The sequence below is a fragment of the Phyllobates terribilis genome, unplaced genomic scaffold, assembly GCF_046119375.1.
Source record: "Phyllobates terribilis strain yellow unplaced genomic scaffold, ASM4611937v1 Scaffold_10__3_contigs__length_209671492, whole genome shotgun sequence".
Lineage (NCBI taxonomy): Eukaryota > Metazoa > Chordata > Amphibia > Anura > Dendrobatidae > Phyllobates > Phyllobates terribilis.
The window spans coordinates 143,032,559-143,055,422 of NW_027362770.1; the positions used below are offsets into that span (position 1 = coordinate 143,032,559).

Sequence of the window (22,864 nt, forward strand, 5' to 3'; positions counted from 1 at the left end):
GCACAGTGGGCAGGACTTGCTGAATGGCGCTTGGAACAGCAAGGATTAGGACAACAGTGCAAGCTAGACAGCAGGCAGACAGAACAGGAAACACAAGGAGACATGGAGCCAGGGCTGCAGTCCAGAAATTGCAGCAGCGCTTGTAGTGTGAGCTAGTCCAGAGGAAAGTTTGTTACAGTAGATAAAGAGTTAATCACCAAATAAAGGGATAGCTGCTGACAAAAATAAAGAGGATGTTTGAAGAGAAGATACAATGTGATGCAGGAACAAGTCCAGATAACAATTTATGATTACAGCAGACAAAGGGTTAATCAGCAGGTCTGACCGCAAAAGTAGATAAAGGTTGTAGAAATCACAAGAGTTTGCAGAGATGATTGCAGCTGAGAGAACAGGATGGTGGCAAACTCCAAAGCACATGGTAACAAAGCACAAGGCTCACTCAATACTCATAAACTCATGAGTGTATAAGTCGGCCGGTCTTGGGTGATGGTGTCACTGAAGTTTGCTTTGCAATTTGTGAAATCTGATGTAGAGCACAGCAGACGGCTGCACCCATAGTAGAACAGAGCAGAGGCTGGCCCTGGAGCCGAGACGAGTGAATAGCAAAGGGAATACGATAAAACATGGAAAAATGAACCTGGAGGGGTATGGGGGCACACTAAGGTCCTATTGACTTGTTTAAGAGCCATATCACGGATTCATACAGCTCAGAGGTTGCATCGATCCATAATACAGTTATGTGGATGAGTTATATGAAGGAAACTGTAAATAATATGGAACTGGACGTATTACACAGAGTTTAAAAGGAATAACATATACTCCTGAGGTCAAACTAATAAATAAAAATACTTATAAAATTTTGTTCAATTGAAAATTATAAAATTTTAGCCAATTACACCGACGTGTGGGCACGAAAACTGAAAGTAGAGCTATTTTTGGAAGCAATGTGGACAGTTGTGGACTTAACCGTGAACTACACTTTCTACTGAAGGGTTTCCAAAAAGCCTGAGTGTGCACAATATGTTGAAGTAGATATTGCAGTAGTTTGAGCAACGTAGGTCTCATTGGTTCTTTCTGAACATACAGGGAAGAGGAGGCCATATCTCAGGAACAGAGAGGAACAGGAACAAAAGAAAAACATCACCAGGTTCAGGAGAACTGCGGAATTTATACCAGATAATAAAAGTACATATTTATGGCACGTGGGAAGTCCTCTTTAAGTTTATAAAGCAGTGAGAACATGGGATGTCTCATCAGCAATGAATCCTTTGAAAAAGAGCCACTGGGACGATCGGTCACTTTTCTAGCATGTAGAAGCTGCAGTCAGCCAGGCGTCTGCTGTAGGGAATATGTAGCATTGCATGGCAGAGATTTACATAAATGGCTGTCCTTGTAATAAAAAGACGGTTTCGTTTTCCAGGTTGGGAGATGCGCACACAGATCAGCTCTCCATTCTGACCAAGTACCAAGAAGGACTGTATGAAATCCACATGGGTTTTTCCTCATGATACAACCCCTTATTAATAAGTCAATGGTGTCAGAATAGGAGAACCTAATCTCATAATTGGTTCAATATCTTGAAAGACTTTTTCCAAAGTTTTTTAGGGCCAAGGAGAAAAATGAATCTCAACAAATCCTTTATAGGAGTCATGGCTTTCAGAAATAACAGAAATCATGACGCCAGTGTGTACAAAGCTTAAAAGTGCCACAAATGAATTAAGGTAAGTCATATAGTTGTGTTATCATGGCAGCCCTGTTATAATTGAAGGTGGCCAGGCAATAAGCTTATCGTGGCCAGAGCAGATTCAGAAATCCCATGGAAATAGCCGTATTTAATTTTGAATATAGTGTTACCTGCCATCTGAATGTGCAATGATGAAATAAATGGATGGTGCTGCGTCCTACAGATCCAGTTTTTCTTAGCACCTCTAGTAGAGGGACGTCCTAAGCAAAACACCCCTCTTTATGATGTTCATGTGATCCAAAAAAAAGCATCTGGAAAGGGGTTGTTTTCATGATTCCATGATAACAAATGAACCATTTAGAAGTAGCAATTATTTAGAATTTATTGTCTTTCTTCCACCTTGATTATTACTATGATAAGCTTTGATTTGATTTGTTTTGTTAATTGAGATGTTCTTTTTTTTATAATGTCATGAGTATGAGTTGTATGCCCGGTGTGTTAAATGCAACCTGACATGTGAGAGGTAATATGTGTGCAGTGTGTTGACCATTACATCACCGACTGATCCATTTTGCCAGTGGGACTGCTGCATTATCATGGTTGGCTGGAGGGGCCGGCAGCTATGTGATATATTGAGTCATATTATGACACGTTTCGAGACAGAGCAAGGACTTTGAAAAGTAAAGAAATATCTTGGAGGGCTTCATCGTTGCTATTAAAAGCACAGCAGATTTGTAGGAGTTTATGTAGATGTACTCCACTACGCTACTCTGGGTCTACCGCTTGGCACCGGCGCTTGGATAACATTTAAATCAGGCTGGAAGTGGAAGTGTAATTAAGCCGATTTCATCAGCGGAGCCCTGCAATTTTATACATGACGACTTAAAACATGACAATTTAGAGGGCTTAGAAACTGCAAAATTAGGCCAATAAAACAGGACGTGTTATCTGGATGAGACCTTAGAAAAAAAAAAAAATTAGATTGTACAACCGTTATAGAATTCTGGCCCAAATAAGTCATCGTGCAGCCAAAAAGGGTTAATGAGTGCCAGCTTGCTCCTCTAGTAACAAAATGCTGGCTCTGCACAAGTAATTATTTTAGAACGGGAAGGAAGGCAGAAAATGGTCTCATATGTAATGTACTCAATCAAAATAAACACTAATTTATGGGTCATGCCTAATACTTTGTTCCCCTAGACCAGAATGACTCGGAACATTCGGAGATGTCCAATATTTAACATTTTTATGGTATCGATGTTGCATATTGTCACGATAATCAGTTACGGGTTTGACCCGGGACTATCTCTGATGGTGGACTCGTCAAACAAATTAAAGGAATTGTCTAGGTTTTTTTTTTAACTATAGACTTAAAAACTAATAGCGTCAACTACCTGCCTGTTCTACCTGACTCAGAGCGGTCACTGACCGCTACTACCAGCGATTCAGCTGGACCACGTCAACAGAGCAACTCTTCTGCATACGGGTTGCTCTGTCGACAGGGCATGGCTGCCAACATCCTAACAATTGACAACCGGCTCCCCGCAGTTAGGCAGCAGGGAGCCAGCTGTCAGTCGGCATGATGGCAGTCACGCCCTGTCAAGAGCAGAGCTGAAGAGAAGCCACTGTTCTATTGACGTGACATCAGTAAAAGCCGCTGAATCGCTGGCAGAAGCGGTCTATGACCACTCCGGCCATCAGTAATCGGCACTAGCCAGAGCGGGACGGTAGTTAGCAACTACCTGCCTGTTAGTTGCCTGAACCAGAATGCAGAGCTACCCTTCCACCTACTATGAGCCAATATAATACTAGGGACTTCTTATGTGTCAGAGAAGTTTTTGGGCTCCCAGGACCAAGTGTGACTGCGGATTCCTATATACCAGACACACTTGTATAGTTTTATGGAATTGTGAAGATGCACCACTAATGTCCAGATGGCTAGTTCAGTCAAAAGGTCTTTTTTTGTCCCTGGAGTTAAAAACTAAAGTTGGCCAACTATAATAAAAAATATATTAAAATAAATGCTCACTTCTTTTTAACACCAAAATTTGATAGAGTGGCAACCCGGAATAAAAGATTTGTAAACCTTTCCTTCAAAAAAATTTTCCTTCTTCTAAGCACTGTTCCTATTCTAGTGATAAAAGTGAAAGATAGAATAGATCGTTGTGACCGAATGGAGCAAAAATGGGGCTAAAGACACTCTTGTTGGATTGTGTTCCATTCTCAAGCTCTTCGCTTTTCCATCCCTTCCAACAGCATTTTGGAAATTAGGCCACCACTATTCACTGACACTAGAAAGAAAAAAGTTGATCTGGAAGAGAAAGGGTTGTAATTTTTGACATTTTTGAACCAGGTTCTTTCATAAGGGATCCTGTGACTCTATTTTTGCTGCCAAAACCATGGGAATCAGATCAGATCCTGGCTGGACAATTGCAACCACGTATGTTTTTCTCTAAAATGCTACATCTCTGTGGGTCTCCTGAAGAAGTTAAAATGCTTGGAAACGCTTAGAAAATAAACCGCACTTTATACTACTCTTGCTTGAATTTGACTCCTTGATTGGATGTACACCAGCAGAGCAGGTCGTCCGCTATTTCCATACTATCCATGGTGTTTCAGAGAAAACATAGTTTGATGAGCTTATCCCCGCTCCACCCTAGTTGATTAACAGGTCTCTCCAGTATCCCACATCTATATATATAATTGTCTTATCCCGTCTGTCTGTCTGTTTGTCTGTCTGTCTGTCTGTCCAGGAAATCCCGCGTCGCTCATTGGTCCGGCCGCTGTCTGTCCAGGAAATCCCGCGTCGCTCATTGGTCCGGCCGCGGCCAATCAGCGACGTGGGATTTCAGAAAAAAGATGGCGGCCGTTAGCGGCTCATCTGCCGGACGGAGGTCAGCGGCGATGCAGCCGGGAGATGAGCGGCGCTAGCAGCAGAACTACCCCGACCGGCGCCGCTGACCTCCATGCGGCTAACGTCGGGAGATCAGCGGCTAGTGCAAATTTAAACGCCGCTCTGCTGATTGGTCGCGGTGGCCGGCTGCGGCCAATCAGCGATTTTGGCGCCAAATTTAAACACTGCTCTGCTGATTGGTCGCGGCCGCCAGCCGCGAACAATCAGCGAGATTGGCGCCAAATTTAAACACCGCTCTGCGAGATTGGCGCCAAATTTCAGCAACGCTCTGCTGATTGCCGGCCGCGACCAATCAGCGATTTTGGTGACAAATTTAAACACCGCTCTGCATCGTTCTGCTGATTGGTCGCGGTCGCCGGTCGCGACCAATCAGCATTGTTGGCGCCAAATTTAAACACCGCTTTGCTGATTGGTCGCGGTCGCGACTAATCAGCGATTTTGGCGCCAAATTTAAAAACGCTCTCCAGTCCTCACTAACACGGTTCGCTGATTGGTCGCGGCCGCCGCCCGCGACCAATCACCGGTATTGCCGCCAAATTTAAACACCGCTTTGCTGATTGGTCGCGGTTGCCGGCCGCGACCAATTAGCGATTTTCGCGCCAAATTTAAACACCGCTCTGCTAATTGCGCCCGGTCGGCCGCATACATATTCTAGAATACACGATGCGTTAGAATCGGGCCACCATCTAGTGTGTACATATCCAGAGACCTATCAATTAAATAGAGCAGTATAGAGGATTGGGGAGAGGGGGCCCTGGGAACTAGTCACATCTTAAGACTGTTTTCTCTGAAACTGATTTAAGAGAAAAACATATGTGGCTATGTAACTTTGCGCTGGGGCGGTAGCCATGGGTGAGGTACTCGTCTTTCACACCCCGACACGCTACATGAAGATGGGGGTCCTGGCTGGGTGTGTGGACTTTAGCTACGGGGGCATCACACCCTTGCAGGCCACATGATGCCAGTGACTTTTGCTGGCCAGGACCAGGTCTTACAAAGTTCAATGAGGGAGACCACCACTTAAAAAGGGACTGTCTTTTACTGAACAATAACTTGGTGGGAATTGCATACAACAGATAGCAGGTGCATAACTTCATTAACTTTTTTTTGATACATGGAACATCGTCGTACACATATTCTTTATCCTTCTTTATTTAGGCCTTTTCACTTCCACCCAGCACTGTACTTCCCCAACAATGGTGCTATAGTCAGTAAACGAGAGTTCCGCATCCTTTTCCCCTTAGGGGACCTATTTGGCCACTCTGGCCGTTACTCAGTGTTGGAATATGTTTAGTGCAACAACCGCTGCCAACAGGTTATGGGCCCAGCGTGACACAGAACCCCAGCGTGACACAGAACCCCCGGAGTGACACCGAACCCCCAGAGTGACACAGAGGAGTAATACAGCAACAGAAGTCCATGAGATGATTTAGTGAATCCTGCTTTGAGCAGGGGGTTGGACCAGATGACCCAGGAGGTCCCTTCCAACTCTACCATTCTATGATTCTATGATAACAGAGAAGATGTCCTCAAGCAGGGATCACTGCAAGTTCTCAGTGCAAAGTCTCACCAATCAGAGTTATCAATCTTGGAAATTTAAGGTGAAAATGCTGCTCATAAGAGAAGGTACGTGGAAATATATGCAAGAACAAGTGCCTCATCCATTACCAGATGATCAGCTAGGGAAGGATCAGAAAGCACAAAGCACTATCTCCCTCAGTATAGATAATGATCAGATTGTGCATATGTGCAAATGTGCAACTGCAAAAGAGATGTGGGATGAATTACAGAAAGTGCATGAAAGATCAAATCTCAGCAATAAGCTTTATCTCATGAGTAAACTGTATCAGTCTAAGCTAAGTGATGGGCAGAATATGCAGGACTATATAAGAAACACCCTAGAGATTGTGGAGCGTCTCAGGGGCATTGGAGAAGAAATTAAAGACTTTCATGTTGCTGCACTACTATTAAGTGGTCTTCCAGAAAATTATGACACACTTGTCACTGCACTAGATGCACTGCCAAATGATGAGCTCACACTAGAATATGTCAAAGGCAAGCTTGTAGATGAATTCAAGCAAAAAAACACAATGTAATCAGCAGTAATGAATCTAGAGCAGAAACAGGATTAAAGACACAGGACTTTCCTAAAAATAAGAGCAATCTAAGGGAAACTCGTGAATGTTTTGTCTGTAGAAAGCCTGGCCACCTCAAAGTAGACTTCAGAATTTGGAAAGCAAGAATGAGTCAGCTTAAAAAGCAGAACCGTGATCAAAAGGTGAAAACAGCTGTAGAGGAAAAGTCTGCATGTGTTGAAACTGCATTTAATACCAATACAGGCTCATCTGCAAAGCATATGTGGTGTATAGACTCTGGTGTTAGCAGCCATATGACGAATAACAAGGATTTCTTCACTGACCTTGATGAAAGCAAGTCAGAAAAGGTCATTGTTAGGAGGGCGGTTGCAAACAACTTTAATATAATGGCACGCAACCGACCCCGGGGTCCGCAATGCAGCCTGGTGGACTGCTGCCGAACACTTTCCGGGTGGAAAGGAAAACGACAAACTTAAATGTTAAACCCTTCCATGTTTCTGCACACAGGAACGGGTATAGCGGTTCGCTCTATCCCCATTAACTGCACGGTAGAAGAGCGTCCGGGATAGCAGTTACTAAACTGATAAACCACTCCGTGTAAAAGCACACGGAGCGGATTTCAGCGGTTCACACAATCTCCAAGAACCGCAGGGAGACGTGCGACCGAGGGAAAAGCATTAACCCTGTTTTCGATACAGGCGCTACGCAAGAGGAGTTGGCGCTAAGATGTGTGTGTGACTCACGCCATTGGGTACGTGTCCTCTGCCGGCGTGCTACCGGACAGAGGAGTATTTCTCCACGTGGTCCACAGGTGCCTACAGGGAGTAGGACGTCTGCAGGCTGCTCAGGGTGTAAGGCGACCCCCTCTGACAGAGCCAGACTGCAAGGCGAAGCTACCTGCCTCTATGGAGCCAACCTGCCTCTATGGAGCTAACCTGCCTAGCGGAAACTACACGTGGAGCACAGACGTCCACACAACAGCATCATGCTCAATAATCCGAGCGCGTCACCATGTTTGTGGGCGGGCCTTTTAAAGACTAAGCCCTGCCCACTGACACGCCATTGGCGACGTTACCCGTGGACCAATCAGGTGGTGCCAGGTCACCGGGTGAGGTGGGTGCCAAACCACCAATCACGATCCGCCAGGTCACGGGCATGCTCAGTACGGCAAATCCTGGACTTAAACTCCAAGCACCCTGTCTCCCTCTGCAACCTATGCTTAACCTTGCTAGGTGGCAATACATGGGAGACAATCTGTATGTCTCGTGGATCAGCTAGGCATTGGGGCTGATGATGATGCTGAGCAGCATCAGCCCTGGCTGGACCAACATGGGAGACCACAGAAAGTCCTGGACCCATTTCGTTATCCAGAACCAGACCGACAACTAACAGTCATCTTAGCTAATGGTCAATATATGACTTCAGAAGGAGTAGGAGATGGCTACCTCCACTGTCCAGTTTCCTCAGTACAAAGCAGAAAGATCCCAGTAAAGGATGTTCTCTATGTTTCCAGTCTTGAAAGCAATCTTCTGTCAGTAAAGAAGCTTAATCAAATAGGGAATGTTGTTACTTTTAAAGACAACAGCTGCATTATATCAAAGAAGGGTCACACTCTTGCAGAAGGAAAAATCCAAAATGAACTTTATCAGCTAAAATGCAAAGAAAGAGTATGCAGTGCTAAACAAGATCTGTATAAGAACTGTATCCATATATGGCACAGATGTCTTGGGCACAGAGACCTAGAAGCAATAAGGAAGCTAGGTCAACTTGCAAATGATGTGGAAATCAAGCAATGTAGTCAAATGATGAAGTGCACTAGCTGTTTTAAAGGGAAAATGTCCAGAAAATCCTTTCCTAAAGTAAGCACCACTAGATCTGCACAGCCACTGGATTTGATACACACAGATGTTTGTGGCCCAATGAGTGTTCAAACTCCAAGCAAGAAGAGATATTTTCTCACATTTATTGATGACTACTCCAGATATAGAGTCGCCTACCTGCTTCACAGTAAGGATGAAGTTCCACAGAAACTTGAAGAATATCTTGCCGTAGTATTTAACAAATTTGGAAGAATGCCAAAAGCCCTGCGTGCAGATAATGGGACTGAATATACAAGTGGTAAGGTGCAAACCATTTTGAAAAAGAATGGAATCGTGTTCCAGACTACCATCCCATACAACCCAGAACAGAATGGCATTGCAGAGAGAAAGAACCGCACTCTCTGTGCAAGTGGAAGAAGTATGTTGTTTGATGCGAATCTACCTACAACGTATTGGGGAGAAGCCATCACGACAGCTTGCTATCTTCAAAACAGACTGCCAGGTGAAGCCACAAATAAAACTCCATATGAGCTATGGAACTGTGTGAACCCTAACCTGAAGCACCTAAGGATATTTGGAAGCAAAACGCTAGTGTATGTTCCCAAAGAAAAACGTTCTAAGTGGGAATCACATGCTAAGCAAGTAGTCCTGGTGGGCTATAGCAAAACTCAAAAGGGATACAGAATCTTGCACCCAGAGACCAACACAGTAACAATCAGCAAAGACGTAGTGATTGATGACAACTCAGTTTCGCTCAAATTCCATGAAGTTACACCAGTCATTCACGCCAAGAAACAAGAACCTCAATCACCAAACCCAGACACTGAAAAAGAAAACACTGAAGTCTAGATAAGCTCTGAAGCCAGCAAGAAAGAAACAGAAGAACCAAGTCAACCTCCAGTTAGGAGATTAGAAAGACCAAACAAAGGTATCCCAGCTCGACGCCTTTCTTATATGGTCAGAACACTTCCTGAGCCAGAGCCATAGTCATGGCTGGAGATACAAGTGATCGGAAATCAACAAGTGGTTACTTGTTCAAGTTAGGAGAAAATTCAATTTCTTGGTCCAGCAGAAATCAAGTGTCAGTCGCATTGTCTTCTACAGAAGCAGAATATGTGTCAGCTGCTTATGCAAGTCAAGAAGTTATTAGGTTGAAACAACTTTTGGAAAATTTCGGCAAGCCACTAGCTCAGCCAACAGTTATCTATGAGGACAACAAAGGATGTATTAAACTTGCTAGCAGTGAGAAGATTAGTGCAAGGACTAAACACATCGACGTTAAACATCACCACTTACGTGACTTGGTAGAACGTGGTGTACTAGAGTTTGTCTATTGTGAGTCTGAAAAGATGTTAGCTGATGGTATGACAAAACCATTGCCAAGAGCCAAGTTTGAGGACTTCAGAACCGCAATGGGACTAACAGGATAAGTAGTTGTTGAGTGGGGGTGTTGGAATATGTTTAATGCAACAACTCCATTCCTGTGTATGTAAATGTTCTATTGCTAGGTTTATGTATTGTCTATAAAGTTAAAAAAAAAAAAAAAAAAAAAAACTCCCAGAGGCTCAGACACAGAAAAGACCATGTGACTGTGTTCAGTTTCCTGTGTCTGTGCATGAGAGGAGAAGCAGCCTGCTGATGCTGCACAGAGACACTTAAGATATGTATATACCTGATTCCACAAAGCCTATCATATCTGTACCTGTTTATAGCTAATTAAAGCTTTGTTCTGTTGTCAACACGCTCTGAGAGTATCCTGAATGATCCGCTGCCAACACTCAGCTTCTCTGCTGGCCAATGCCATGGAAGTACACTCTCTTTGTCTCACGTTCCCTGCTCTGTTCCATCCCGTTCCCTTTTGGACTTGCAAACTTGGTATTGTGTTGTTAGGTTTCCTGCCCCTGATCTCGTCTCCGGAGAATGACTCACACCTTCTGTCACTTTCTCTTGCCTTTTTCCTGGATCTCGCTAGCCGTTCCCTTTCTTTCTGGTGCCCTTTCTGCCTGTGGCCTCCTGTGCTGTTGGTCCTTGTTTCCCACTTACTTAACCTACCAGCTGCTTTGACGCCTGTGACCTCTGTGCCCACCCGGACCTGGGATTTGGAGGATCCACCTCACCAGGTTAGACAAAACAAGTGCTATCCATGAAAAATATGGATAGAATTCGTACATGGAAAAAAATACATGTGAATAAGCCCTTACAGTTCAAGTCCTCTTCATCTCTGAAATACTCTCCCCAAGGAGAAACGTTACCCCTTAGACCTAAGCCCTTACAGGAAGTATTTAGTTACCCTGCAGGACTACCAATGAGAAATTAAACATATTCAAATTATTGTATTGAGTTTGTAATGCAGGACAAGACAGGTCCGACTCCTCGGGGGTGGGAGACATTCTTTGTCACTTCTCACTCTTGCTATGAGGATCTAGAACATGAGATGAACTCTTAACTTAGAATTTCCTAATACAGTAAATAAAAATGTTTTTCTGAACAAGCCTTTTGTCGTTATGCCCTTGACTGATCCAACAATCACTAACACAAACAACGGAGATGTTCCCACAGAATAAAGCTCATGCAATAATGTAAAGACTATTTCCCGTATTAATGCTAATGTTGATTAAGACGGAGGTGGTTCACAGACTTTGGTGGATGTGTTTGCCGTGCAGCTGTGCCCTCTAATCTGTGCTGCTCACCTTCCTCACATCTTTCATCCTGTGATAGGGTACTATTTATCACTCTCTACTCTCGGGACCAGCCACTGACCTCAGCTCCCCTTGACCTCCACTCGTGGGCTGGAATGATGACTATTTTTCAGCAGCTTGGCCCTAGATAAATGGTTCTCAGAGGGGTAAATGAGGGAAGGATATGTATTAACCTTTTAGGCTCCAGATAAGCTTGTAATGCTGATGGAGTCTATCCTTGGACGCCATTCATATTACCATGATTGATTCATTCCAGTCGTCAGGTCACCACATGTCAATTTCATCTCAATTTTAGTATATTAATAATGATTCTAGCATATTAATTATGATTATGCTGAAGAAAGACGTCCAAGCTAACTATTGTTATCCTGGTCCATTTTTATTCTATATTTCTTTTTTTTGCTGCTGATCCCGAGGGAATTTGCATCGAAAAATAGCAAATACCAGTCTATTTTTCACATTTTTAGAATTAATTTTCTTTTTAACGACCACAAGAGTGGTAATAGTGTTCCCCTTTCCATATAAATTATTTTTATGTATTAGACATTTTTATGGGCGTGAAGCTAGAAACAACGATTTAGAGTTATACTGTCTTTTTTTTTTATGTTTTTTTTTTTCTACTTTATTTTCATTTGATTTATTTATTTATTTTTTTCATTTATTTCACACTGTGCTCCCAGTATGGCCTTAACATACCTTTGTGGGGCATTTTAACATATCAGTACATTCTTTTTATTGCTGATTCCCCCTGTAACTGGGCTGGTATATTAGCCCCAGTTACAGGGGAATTTCAGCTTCCTGCCTGCATAGCAGGGTTGATGGGGTCTCTTAGGACCCAGCAGCTCCTGCATAATCCCTGCATCTAGCAATCACATGACTGCTGGGTCTTGAGAAGGAAGCACAGTCAGTGATACTGCTCCCTAATCTGTATACACAAGTGTATACAGTGATAGATAAGGTAAACATGGAAATAAATCATATTACTTTCTCTGCGGGGAGTCTGGCTGTGTCTGAAAGCCGGCTCCCTGCCCCTACAGCTGCATTATTCCCTGCAAGCTGCTTACTTTGCATTGAAGTTTCAGAAAGTCACTGCACAGTAAAGTGAGGACTGTCCGATCATTTATAGCCCTTGGACAGTCCAGAAATAGTTAAAAGGCTGAAAATTACTGATCTGTTCTGATGTTAAAAAGAAAACCGCCAGCCAACCTTCCCGCTCACAGGAGAGTAATCTCATAATCTGGGGAAAAAAATACAGTAGTCATTATACTAATGAATCTAATCAATCTAGAGTTTAACTGGATATCCTTTCATTGTAATGTAAGGAAGTCATTTTCTAGAAGGCATTGTCTCAGAAAGCAAGGTGTCTTTTTTGTCCTACACGATATTATTACCTACGGAATTATTCATTACTAGATTTATTATCATCAGTGCTGCTTTAGGCAATTTTTTCATGGATGATGGCACCACTGGTACACAAAAGTCTTTTCTTTGTAGGTTAACCAAATCTTGCATCTTATCTGACTCTACTTACTGCAACACCCCAAACACTTTAGATAGCTGTTGGTTATTCCGGTAGTTACCTTGTCTGACTCTTCCTTACTCTGGAGTGCTCGTTCTCTATGAGAGAGCTACTGCGAGACTCCTCTGGTGGCTTATCTCAAAGGTTCGGGAGTCCAAAATTGGAAATGCCGGATCCTTATCTCCATACACATTAAATTGTCGGATGAACCAGTTGCTATCGGCGGGTTCAATCAACATTATTATATATGTGTATAGGGACCTATACTTTCATAAATGTCTCTTTGACCCACATGAACTTTGCCTTAACCAATATTAAAGTTTTAGACCCACTGGGCTAATTACACAGTTGCCAGGAACCTCTATTACGCAGGGCAGTGTTCCCCAACTCTAGTCTTCAAGAGCCACCAACTGATCATCTTTTCAGGATTTTCTTATTATTGCCGAGGTAAAAATTCCATCACCTTTGAAATTCTAAGGAAATCTCAAAAACATGATCTATTGGTGCCTCTTGAAGACTAGAGTTGGGGAACACTGACAGAGTATTTACTTTGCAAAAAAAGAGTTAAAAAAACATCTAAAAAATTCTAGCTTACATTTATGGTGACCATTCACATTACAATGCATCAAAGTGTGACATGCAGAACTAGTGCTGTTGCTTTAAAAGCATTCAGCAACTATTAGAAGTAACACAAGCACAGGAGACAGGAAGTGTTGTGCTCCAGAAGCATACAGCAACTAAAGGGGTTAACACAGTCACAGGAGAAGGGGAGTGTTTTAGCAGAGCCCCAGGGGGATTGTGGGGAAGCTGTTTACTGTCTGGCCAGAGAGAAGAAAAAGGTGGCTTATGATATGTATCTCACAGAAGGCAAGGGAACAAAATTCAGGTCAGGAGGGAAGCTAAACTAAGGTCAGTTAGACTCGATGAGCTAACAGTGTGGAGTATTATCAGCCAGGAAGATAAGGACTGGAAGGAAGCCTGTCATAGAGATCATCTCCCTCATCACACCCCCCCCCTCCATCTCCATGCAAGATAAAGAATGCTGTGTACTATTGAGTTCTTGTGAAGTAAAAACATGTGGTTGTGTGTGCATTAAAACTGTGCTGTACTGTGCTGCCGGATAGACTGTGTACTGCTGTGCTGCAAAGGAGACTGTACTGTTATTACTGGAGCCTGTTGCTCAAAGAGACTTTGCATTGCACTGGCCGTGCCTCATTAAATGTTACTGTTCTACCATTTATGAGAACTCTTGTCAAATGTGTCTGGTCTGCAAGTGAAACAACCTACCTATCTGTGCCTGAAGGTCAATCCCCCTGTGTGCCTGAGAGAAGCCTATTGTCGCCCTGAGTAATGGTTCCCCCAGGATTCCAAAGAATTCATGTAACCTAACTCGCCCCTATCTGAACCTAGTGGCGTGCGTGTAACAATAGCACACTGTAATGAAGCTCTGTCAGTGGTCGCCTGACAGCTCGAAAATGACTACAATGGATAGGCTTCACTCAAGCCACTCCATTTACCAGATCCCAGGTGTTGCCTAGACCTTCACCCTTTTACCCCTGTTTAGGGATCTGGCCTTAAACAGGGGCCCCTGGGCTAGGTCTCCAGAATAAGCTGCTGTCCGGTGGTGCAGGCTGGCAGGAGAGGTCAGGTAGTTGGTCAGAAACAAGAGAGCAGGAAAAGTACAAAATCAGAAGATGAAAGAAGCGTCAGTAAAACAAGCCAAGGTCAAAACAGGAAAAAAATACACTACATATGATCTTAACAGACAGGACAAACCAGAGGAACTGAAGGCTATATCTGGCAGCTTCCAGCAGTAAGCTGGGAGCTTAAGTAGGGTGTGGTGCACTCCAATTGGCTGGAACAGGATAACTGAAAAGCACACACACCCATACTGCCAGACTGGCCGGCACTGCAGGTTCCAGCCACCCTAATCTTAGTGGCTGGATAGAGACTGCGCCATTCAGAGCCTCTGCTTCCGACGTATCTTCCCAGCGCCGTCCGCAGAATGAATACTGTAGCGCCTGGCGACACAAGGAGACATCGCAGGAACAGGTCCTAGTGGAGATGTGACACTCACTGTACATATGGGCGCCGTCTCTCATCAAGGTCTGCTCTCTGTGTCCGTAGACAGCTGCACCGATGTAGACGCCTGCTAAAAATTATAGCAGAATAAGTAATCAAAAAGTTGAAATAAATGCACAGAGATGAAACCACTGCATTTTCAGCCGCACGGGACAGAGATTTACAGTCGCTTACTTGATGCCACAGTTTTCATATTGAGCAGTTCAAAAGCGGCAGATGTGAAGATGAACACAAAAGGTTCAGGGATTTACCATGTAATCGCATACCCAATCATGGCACTGCATGGGGCGTAAGTGTTTCTTTAAATAACATAAGGCGTATATAGGAGAGGTAAAAGCAAGAGTTATGGATCTTCCCCTGAGAGTTACGGCTTACTGCATAGATAAGAGTAATTCTTACTGCAAATGTGACCAAAAGAGCAGTAAAAAACGTAACATATCCTAGACTAGGGATGGAAATGCGCTGGGATTTATCCAGTGACCAACTTGAAGAAGATGCAGAAAACTTTTCAGTTGTTTTTCCGGTTTTATTGATTCATCTCCACCCAAACCATCTAGACTAGGTTTAGGTCAGATGACTATGAAGCTGTTACGAATCGTGGTTCTGTGCTCCCACCAGGGAATGGAGCAGGTCCAGTACTACGCTACTCCGGTCTCAAGCGCGGCTATTGTCGTGATCCTTCAGGCGGAACTACCAAGTGTGCAGGGAAACTATCAATCTTGTAGAGCATCGAGTTCTGGTGTTGTGGGATGTGTGACGACGTGGGACGCCGTGTCTCTCACTGATTTCTTTGCCCGGGGAAGATGGTACGCTGTCTTCCCCGGTTGCCAGGCAATGCAGGATGCTGCTTTGTCTATCACTAAGCAATGGTGGGATTTTGTCCAGTCTGCTCTTGAAGCTAGCAGGGAGTGACTTTCTGGGGATGATTGGGAAGTAATCAACACCAGACCATTAGGCGGGCTATATAATCCTGCTCCCTGCTCAGTCCTTTTCTGTTTTTTGCAGTTCCCTAAGTGCATGGTGGTGAGTGGTGCTAGCTTTAATGTTGCTATCTTTCAGGGGTTTTCTCATTTTTTCTTCTGGTTTCACTTTCTGGGGTTCTTGCAGAGGTACTCACTTGGTCCTCGACTAGGCACCAGCCAAATCACCAGATGCCAGCTGTCCGGCGACAGTGGGCCTGGAAAGGCCTCTGCCAATGTCCCCCTTCCATTTACCTGGAGCTTGGTGAAGAGTATTCCTGGCCCTTAAGGGCTCGCCTAGTTTGGCAGCTTGTGTCAAGTGCGTCTGTGGCTTCACCTTTGCTGGTTTGGTGCTGGTCTTGCTGGGTCCCTCTGTGAAGTGCATAACAGAATCCCAAGTTAAATAATGTTATTCTCTCCTCCTATGTCAACTAGCTTATGGGGGTGTTTTTTTAATTTTTTGTCAAGATGGGCCAACTAAGCCGAAAACTAGTTGAGAAGGGTGGTTGGACAGGTTGACCAGTAAACTAGAGAAGTCAGGTTTTGGCAAAATAATTATCTTCGAAAGTCCAGTAAAAGGCTTTGTGTAAAATAGTTTTTTTGAGAAAAGGTTCACTTTGAAAAACGCATGAAAAATTGCTCAAAAAATGCTTGAAATACTCTTCTCATTCATTTGCATTGCAAAACGACTTACGGTACTGGTCAGATGTTCAGTCTTTTGAGCTTTTTTTCTACCACTTCAGGTTTTGAAAAACACTTGATGGGAAAAAAAGAAAATGCATGTCACTTCTTCCAAGTGTCTTCTGATGGTCAAATAAAAAATGTTTCAGAAAAAAAAAACTTCAAAGCTGTTTAAAAAAATTGAAAAACTCCTCCAAAAACTCCCTAAAGAAAGAGCTTTGCTGAAGTGGTTTCCAGAAACTCAGCATTTTTGACCACCTAAGAAAAAAAACCCTCGCCTCTAGGATTATTTATAACCTGTCAGACATTAGTGATACAGTATGCCCTGTATGTCACATATGGCATTTGGACCCAAACATCTTATTTTTTGACTCTGGTATGCTGTTTCAACAGTCAGAATTTTTCAGATAGACTAATAAATTAGAAAACCCGTAAGAGTCTTTGGTTGTCAATTATGGGCCTTAATAGTGAGTCGAGATGACAAGTCTTACATCGTATGTCCAGCTTTAGAGTATGTGTACACGGAGTCTTTTTGCAGAGTTCTCAGCAGAACCTGGTTATGTGCACACAGTTTTTCAATGAGTTTTTGAGAAGGAAACTGAGTGAAAAATCTTCAGATTCTCCTCAAGTATCCAAAACTGCTCAAAAACTTGGAGGTTCTGCTCAGTTTCTTAAAAAAAAACACAGCAAAAAGAATCCGTATACACATAGCAACTGAGCAGAATCTCCAAGTTTTTGAGCAGTTTTGAGTTTTTGAGGAAGATTTTGAGAGTTTCTGCTCAGTTTCTTCTCCAAAACATCCTCAAAAAATAAAAACTCAGGTGGAACTTTCTTATTGGTTAGATTTCTCATATGTATCGATATTAGACTTCCAAATACGGGTCTACCCATGGGGTATTTATAATGATGGTTTAGAATGATGTCTTTTTACATGGGCACCTAAAAGTAGTAAGGCTCTGTTCACTCTGTCCTTAATGCTCTGATCCTCAGTTGGAAATCTTGGCATGTGTGCTGGAAGGAATGGCACTGCACGGAACACTATTCTTCCAAAAGTTACAAAATTACGCAAACAATAACTTAGCCCAACTGATCCAATAAAAGTCTATAGGGTCTGTCAGGCATTAGTGGTCTGATGATGAAACCAATGAAGAATTGAGGCTTATTATGTAAATGGAAGCCACGACACTAGCGTGGACACATCCTTGCAGAACTCTTTTGGTAAATTCATCAAAATGATAATTAGTCATGATTTGTTATTGCGACTTTCCATCTCATACAAAATGTGGTTTTAAATGTGGTTATAACACCACCCTTAGGGCTCGTGCACACAACTGTTTTTATTGTATGAGTACTATCTGTGTTTGTCACGGATAGCACTCGAACCTATGATATCCTATGGGGCTGTGCACATGTCCGATTTTTTTCCTCGGACTGAGTGGTAAAAAGAAAAAATCTGAGACATGTCCGATTTTGATCCGAGTGTCAAATCAAAATCGACAATGCAATCCGAGTTCGGTCCGATTTTCACAAATTGCCAAAATGGAAAAGTTGGAGGAACTTTATTTTCTCTCCACGTCCAAGAAAAACTGATGCCACTTTGATCAAAGTCTGATCAATCGGACTGTTTTTCTCACATATGGAGAAAACGATCAAGTGAACTTACCCTTATTGTTAAAGAAGTTGTCCATTACCTGGACAACTCCCTGTCATACCCCACGCTTAGCCGCAATAAAATAAAAAAGCTTATACTCACCTCCCGTGCTGGCGCTATTCAGCGGTGTCGGCATTTGCTGTCCCAGGGCTCCCATGCAGCTGTTGTGACAAGTGAGCCAGGCGCCTGTTTCAATACTGGCACAGTACTGCTGGAAACCAGTGGCCGAAGGAACACAAGCAGGAATAGCAAGCGGTAGTAGAAGTTCTTGAAGTTAGCAAGGAGTTGTAGGAAACAATTCGTAGATTATTTAGAACAGTCTGGGTAAGAATGTTCAGGAGCTGGAGACTGAAACTAGGCTAATAGCTAGTCATAATACTCAGGCAATAAGTAAGAGTTGCATGTGGCTTTAATTGGGCCCAAACAGGAAACAAGATGGATTCCATAGATTCAGAATTCTCCATCTTGGTAAAGGGCAATTGCAGAACACAACAGCAGCCTCCAGTGGTAAGAAGTGAAACTGCAGCACAATTATTAAAGTGAACAATAGCAGCCACTAGTGGTCAAACTGTAGAAGGGCAACAAAAATCCTGACACCGCCCTATCAGCGCCAGCGTCACTGTCTCCGCCTTCTGCCAAATTGAACATGGAGAGGAAGCCCAGGATACAGCTGATCTCTGACTTCCTTTTCATGTTCAACTCTTAGGAAGGCGGGGACAGTGATACCGTCGGGGCATCGGGCTCACGTGTCACAACAACCACATGGGAGCCCCGGGACCACAAATGCCGACGCTGCTGGAACAGCATCAGCAAGGGAGGTGTGTATAGGTTTTTTTATTTTATCGGGGCCAAACCTATAGATCAAGAAGGGGTTGTCCTAAAAAAATTAAAAAATGACAAAAATGTCTAAAATTTAGATTCAATTAGTCTTCTGCCAAAAACTGTTATTCTGCTTTTTTGTTCTATATTGGAATAAAATTGTTATATTTTTCTTTCAATAGGCGCGGGGTCCCTGGAAATGGACGCCTTGTAGCTGAAATTCATAGGAGCCTTTGTGTTCTCAAGGTAAACTAAAAACAACTTGTATATAAAGTACATTGTAATCTGCTAATGCATTGCTTGGCAAGATTTACAACCCCCTTCTGCCAGGACATGATGTACAGCTGTAAACATAGTGGTTTTCTTCAATATTCTTCAACGTCCATAGAACCGTTAACATCAGATTTCTAACAATTTCTCTTGTCTTATGGGCAAGAGTGAAGTGTCATCCTTGCCAAAATAATTTGGATATAGTTAGATGAGTGTAATGAAATATTTTGATTTTCTTTTTGTTATATGGACTAGTATTAAAAAGTGGAAAAATGTATGTCTTAAAGGTGTTGTACCATAAACAACATAAATCACCTCCCCATAGGATAAATGTTTAACGGCTTGGGGTCTGACTGCTGGGAAACTCATTTGTTCATGAAAACAAGGGTTAAAGTTCCCTGTGTGAATAATGCATTTCTGAGCATGTGCGACCTTCGTTATAGACAGTTGTTGCACATGCTCAGTAGCGCCGGAGTCCCAGCAATCTTACATTTATCACTTATATTGTCGATTGGTGATAAAGGTTGTTTATGGGCCAAGTTTCACGCTAAAAACCAGTCCATAAAGACTATGGAACCCAACAGGTGTGTTTGGGCAATATCTTCCTTATCTAAATACTGAGATTGCAAAATTGGAACAGGAATTTTGGACTTTGTTACAGCTACAGAACCCAGCAGCTCTGTTGATCCTTGGTGGCTTTGGAAAGATAGGTTGAATTGAGTCATGCGATCCAAGATCCAAAGGGAAAGATACTAAGTCATTACGGAGAGTATTTAGAAGGTTGTTAGGTGCAGACGGATATCAGGTGAGGGGAACCGGTGTCCTCCTTCAACATCGTAATTCTTATCTGGTACTGCTTAGCCTTAGTGATCCAGATCATGTGCTTAGACCTATCCTTAGGATAGGTCATCAGTACCAAATTGGTAGAGGTCCGACTCCCGGCATCCCCATTTATCGGTCCATTTGCAGCTCCAGTAATGGCCAGATGTAAAAAGTGTGTGGAAACGGAATGGTGAACCTCTGTACATTGTGTAGTGGTCATACTGATCACTGAGGTTTGTCTTGATGAAGAATTTGTATACTTCGAAACGCGTTGACTATAAACCGCATATCTTTAGAATGTGGCTTCTCATCATTGTTGATGGCAGCACAGGTTAACCCATTCCTTTCCAGTTTCTCTTAGTGGTCATACTGGGTACTGCAGCTCAGATCACATTCATTTCAATATCAGCCAATCTGCAGTACCCAGCAGCAGCTACTAAACAGCGTATGGAACTGCATTGTACTCTTTTTACATCCAACCGTGAACAGCTGATTGGTGGAGAAATCTAAGTGGAGGACAACCCCTTTAAAACTGCTATTGGTACCAGTCTAACAATGAACTGTCTGGACACTGATTCTCATGCTCTGTAATTTCCAATGCAGTGTTTTTGAGTGGGTAGTTCCTCTTCATCAGCATTCTGTCAGCGCAGTTCGTGCTGGAACTTCTTTTTGCTCACTTGCCAGTATACATTGTCCATGCTAGACTGCTCAGAACTGAAATCCCGCCTCTTTGTTACCTCTGCAAGCAATCTGACAGGCAGGAGAGGAGGAGCAGAGATTAAGATGTCAGTAGGTGACCATTTTCTTTCAACACATGGTGGCATTCTAAGAAAAAGTTGGATCAAGAGGGGGTAGACAATTAAACTAGACCCTTTTAACCCTTCCACAATGTTGTTGTTGTTTATATCTACCTTATATCTACCTATTACTTTGCAAGGTAAAACAGTTTAATAGTGTGTATTTTTGCTAAATCCAGAAGATATTGTCAACATTTTGTATGTCCTGGTGGCTCTTAAAAGTTCCCTTAGTTGTGTATCCTTATAATTGTAATTAAGCTAATCTCTGAAAATTTGATCCTGGCAGATTCACTCAGTTCAGAGGTGTGGGGGCATCACGGGTGTGTCTGGTGTGACAGACAGTTGCTCAGGAGCCGGCTACAGAAGGTCACTGCGCTTGGCATTGCAGACTCCTTCTTGATCCTCTCATCTCTTTGGTATTGTTTTAGCCTTCTTCCTTTAGGACCCAGCAGCTACCTCCACCTTCTGCTGCTGATTGACACACCCTTGCTGGGTAGTTAAAAACTGTCAGTTTCTCCAGAGAGGCACCAGTGATAGTTCTATGTACCTCTGTATTGACTTGAAGCCCTAGCAGTCGGCTAATTTCTTCTCTGGCTCACTTGGAGGACAGTTGGCGTTATCTCTCTGGTGTCTGCTCAAGCTAAGTGTATCCCCTTTGTTTGTCTACCTTGTAGTCTTTAGTTTGTAGTGGGGCTTGACTAGTGCTCATCCTGTCCCCTCCCTATCTAGGGCCTAGCTCAAGGGACATATAGGGTTTAGGGTCCTGCTCGGTGATCGGTGTGAAACCTATATAGGGATGGTAGGGTAGGCTGGGTGATATTAGATCTGCCTAGGGGTTTCCACTCCCTCTTTCCATTGTGTTTGGGCTTCCTTCCCCTCTTCCCTTCGTGTTGCACTTAGTCTTTCCCACACCTTGCGAGGCAAATATAATCTATCAGGAAAGTGTTAAAAATTAATACTCTCATATACCCTCTTCTCCTCGGCCTTCCCCATACCTGTCCTGCTGCTGATTCTTCCTTCCCGGTCCTTTGATCGACTCCTCTTTGGTCTTCTTCTTCCTCTGGATCCTCCGACAGGCGCAGGTATTGATTAGGTCTGAGTCAGGTTTGGGGAGAGTCGAGCAGAGATGAGTATAAAAATGATTTTTTTTAAGCCAAGCCCTTTAAAAAACAGCAAAATGGCACTTGACTGGCCACTATTTTGCTGCATTTGCTCAAATCAAATCCCCAAAAATTGTGATTTTTTTAGGATCCAAATTTTGGGGGAAATTTGGTGGGAATAATTAGTTTGGAAGCAATTTGCTCATTTTGACTTGTAATTTATATACACTGACCACTAACTATAATATAAGTATAGGTCTGCTAATTTTAGGCCCTCTTCATACCTCAAGGGATTTCGGAATACATTTTTCATATTAGTTATTGTCAATTGAGATTATACAAAAAATTATGAAAAATATCAAAACCCCCCCCTCCTGTAGTAAAACAATCCTTTCCTTTCAATCACAAGCGCGTTTCCTCTCGGACTGCCAAACGCCTTTCTGATGGTCTGCGAGCTGCTTTTTATTTGGCTGCTAGATCATTAGAGATTATCACTCCATTATGTTGTCATCATTAACCAAGACATCAAAGAAAACGGAGCCGCTTTGAGTTTTACGAAACTTTACAATTAACAGCTGAGGTAAATGTGATGAAAAAAGTTAGGTTTTTGCATTAAAATAAAATCACTCCCCAAAATCATAATTTCGCCCATTTGATCATACAATATTGGAGTCATTTACATAATAAAGTAGTGAAACTTTGCAAATACATGGAATTAGTTATCATGCTGTGATCTTTAAGGGATCTCTGTATTACAAAACCCATTTTCAAATACCCTAATAGTTAATTTTGTGTTAATTGTGGGGGGATCTTTAAGGGTGTTCATCTATAAGCCAGACCAGACAGCGACTATAAAGAGTTTCTCACTCTGGAGGACCCCACATGTCCATGTATACACAGCTTGTTTGATAGGCAGGATGTAATTCCTCATTTGTCCTGTAGGAGTGCTGCAGA

General features: G+C 42.9%; 1 protein-coding gene across 2 annotated transcripts in view; it reads left to right on the top strand.

Moving 5' to 3' along the window:
* The window catches only part of SGCD (sarcoglycan delta), a 1,005,043-nt gene that overhangs the window by 345,813 nt on the left and 636,366 nt on the right, over nucleotides 1-22,864 (top strand). For both annotated transcript variants that reach the window (XM_073649870.1, XM_073649868.1), the window contains exon 2: nucleotides 19,104-19,167. The gene's annotated coding sequence lies outside the window, so the exon portion shown is untranslated. The remainder of the gene's footprint in view (nucleotides 1-19,103; nucleotides 19,168-22,864) is intronic.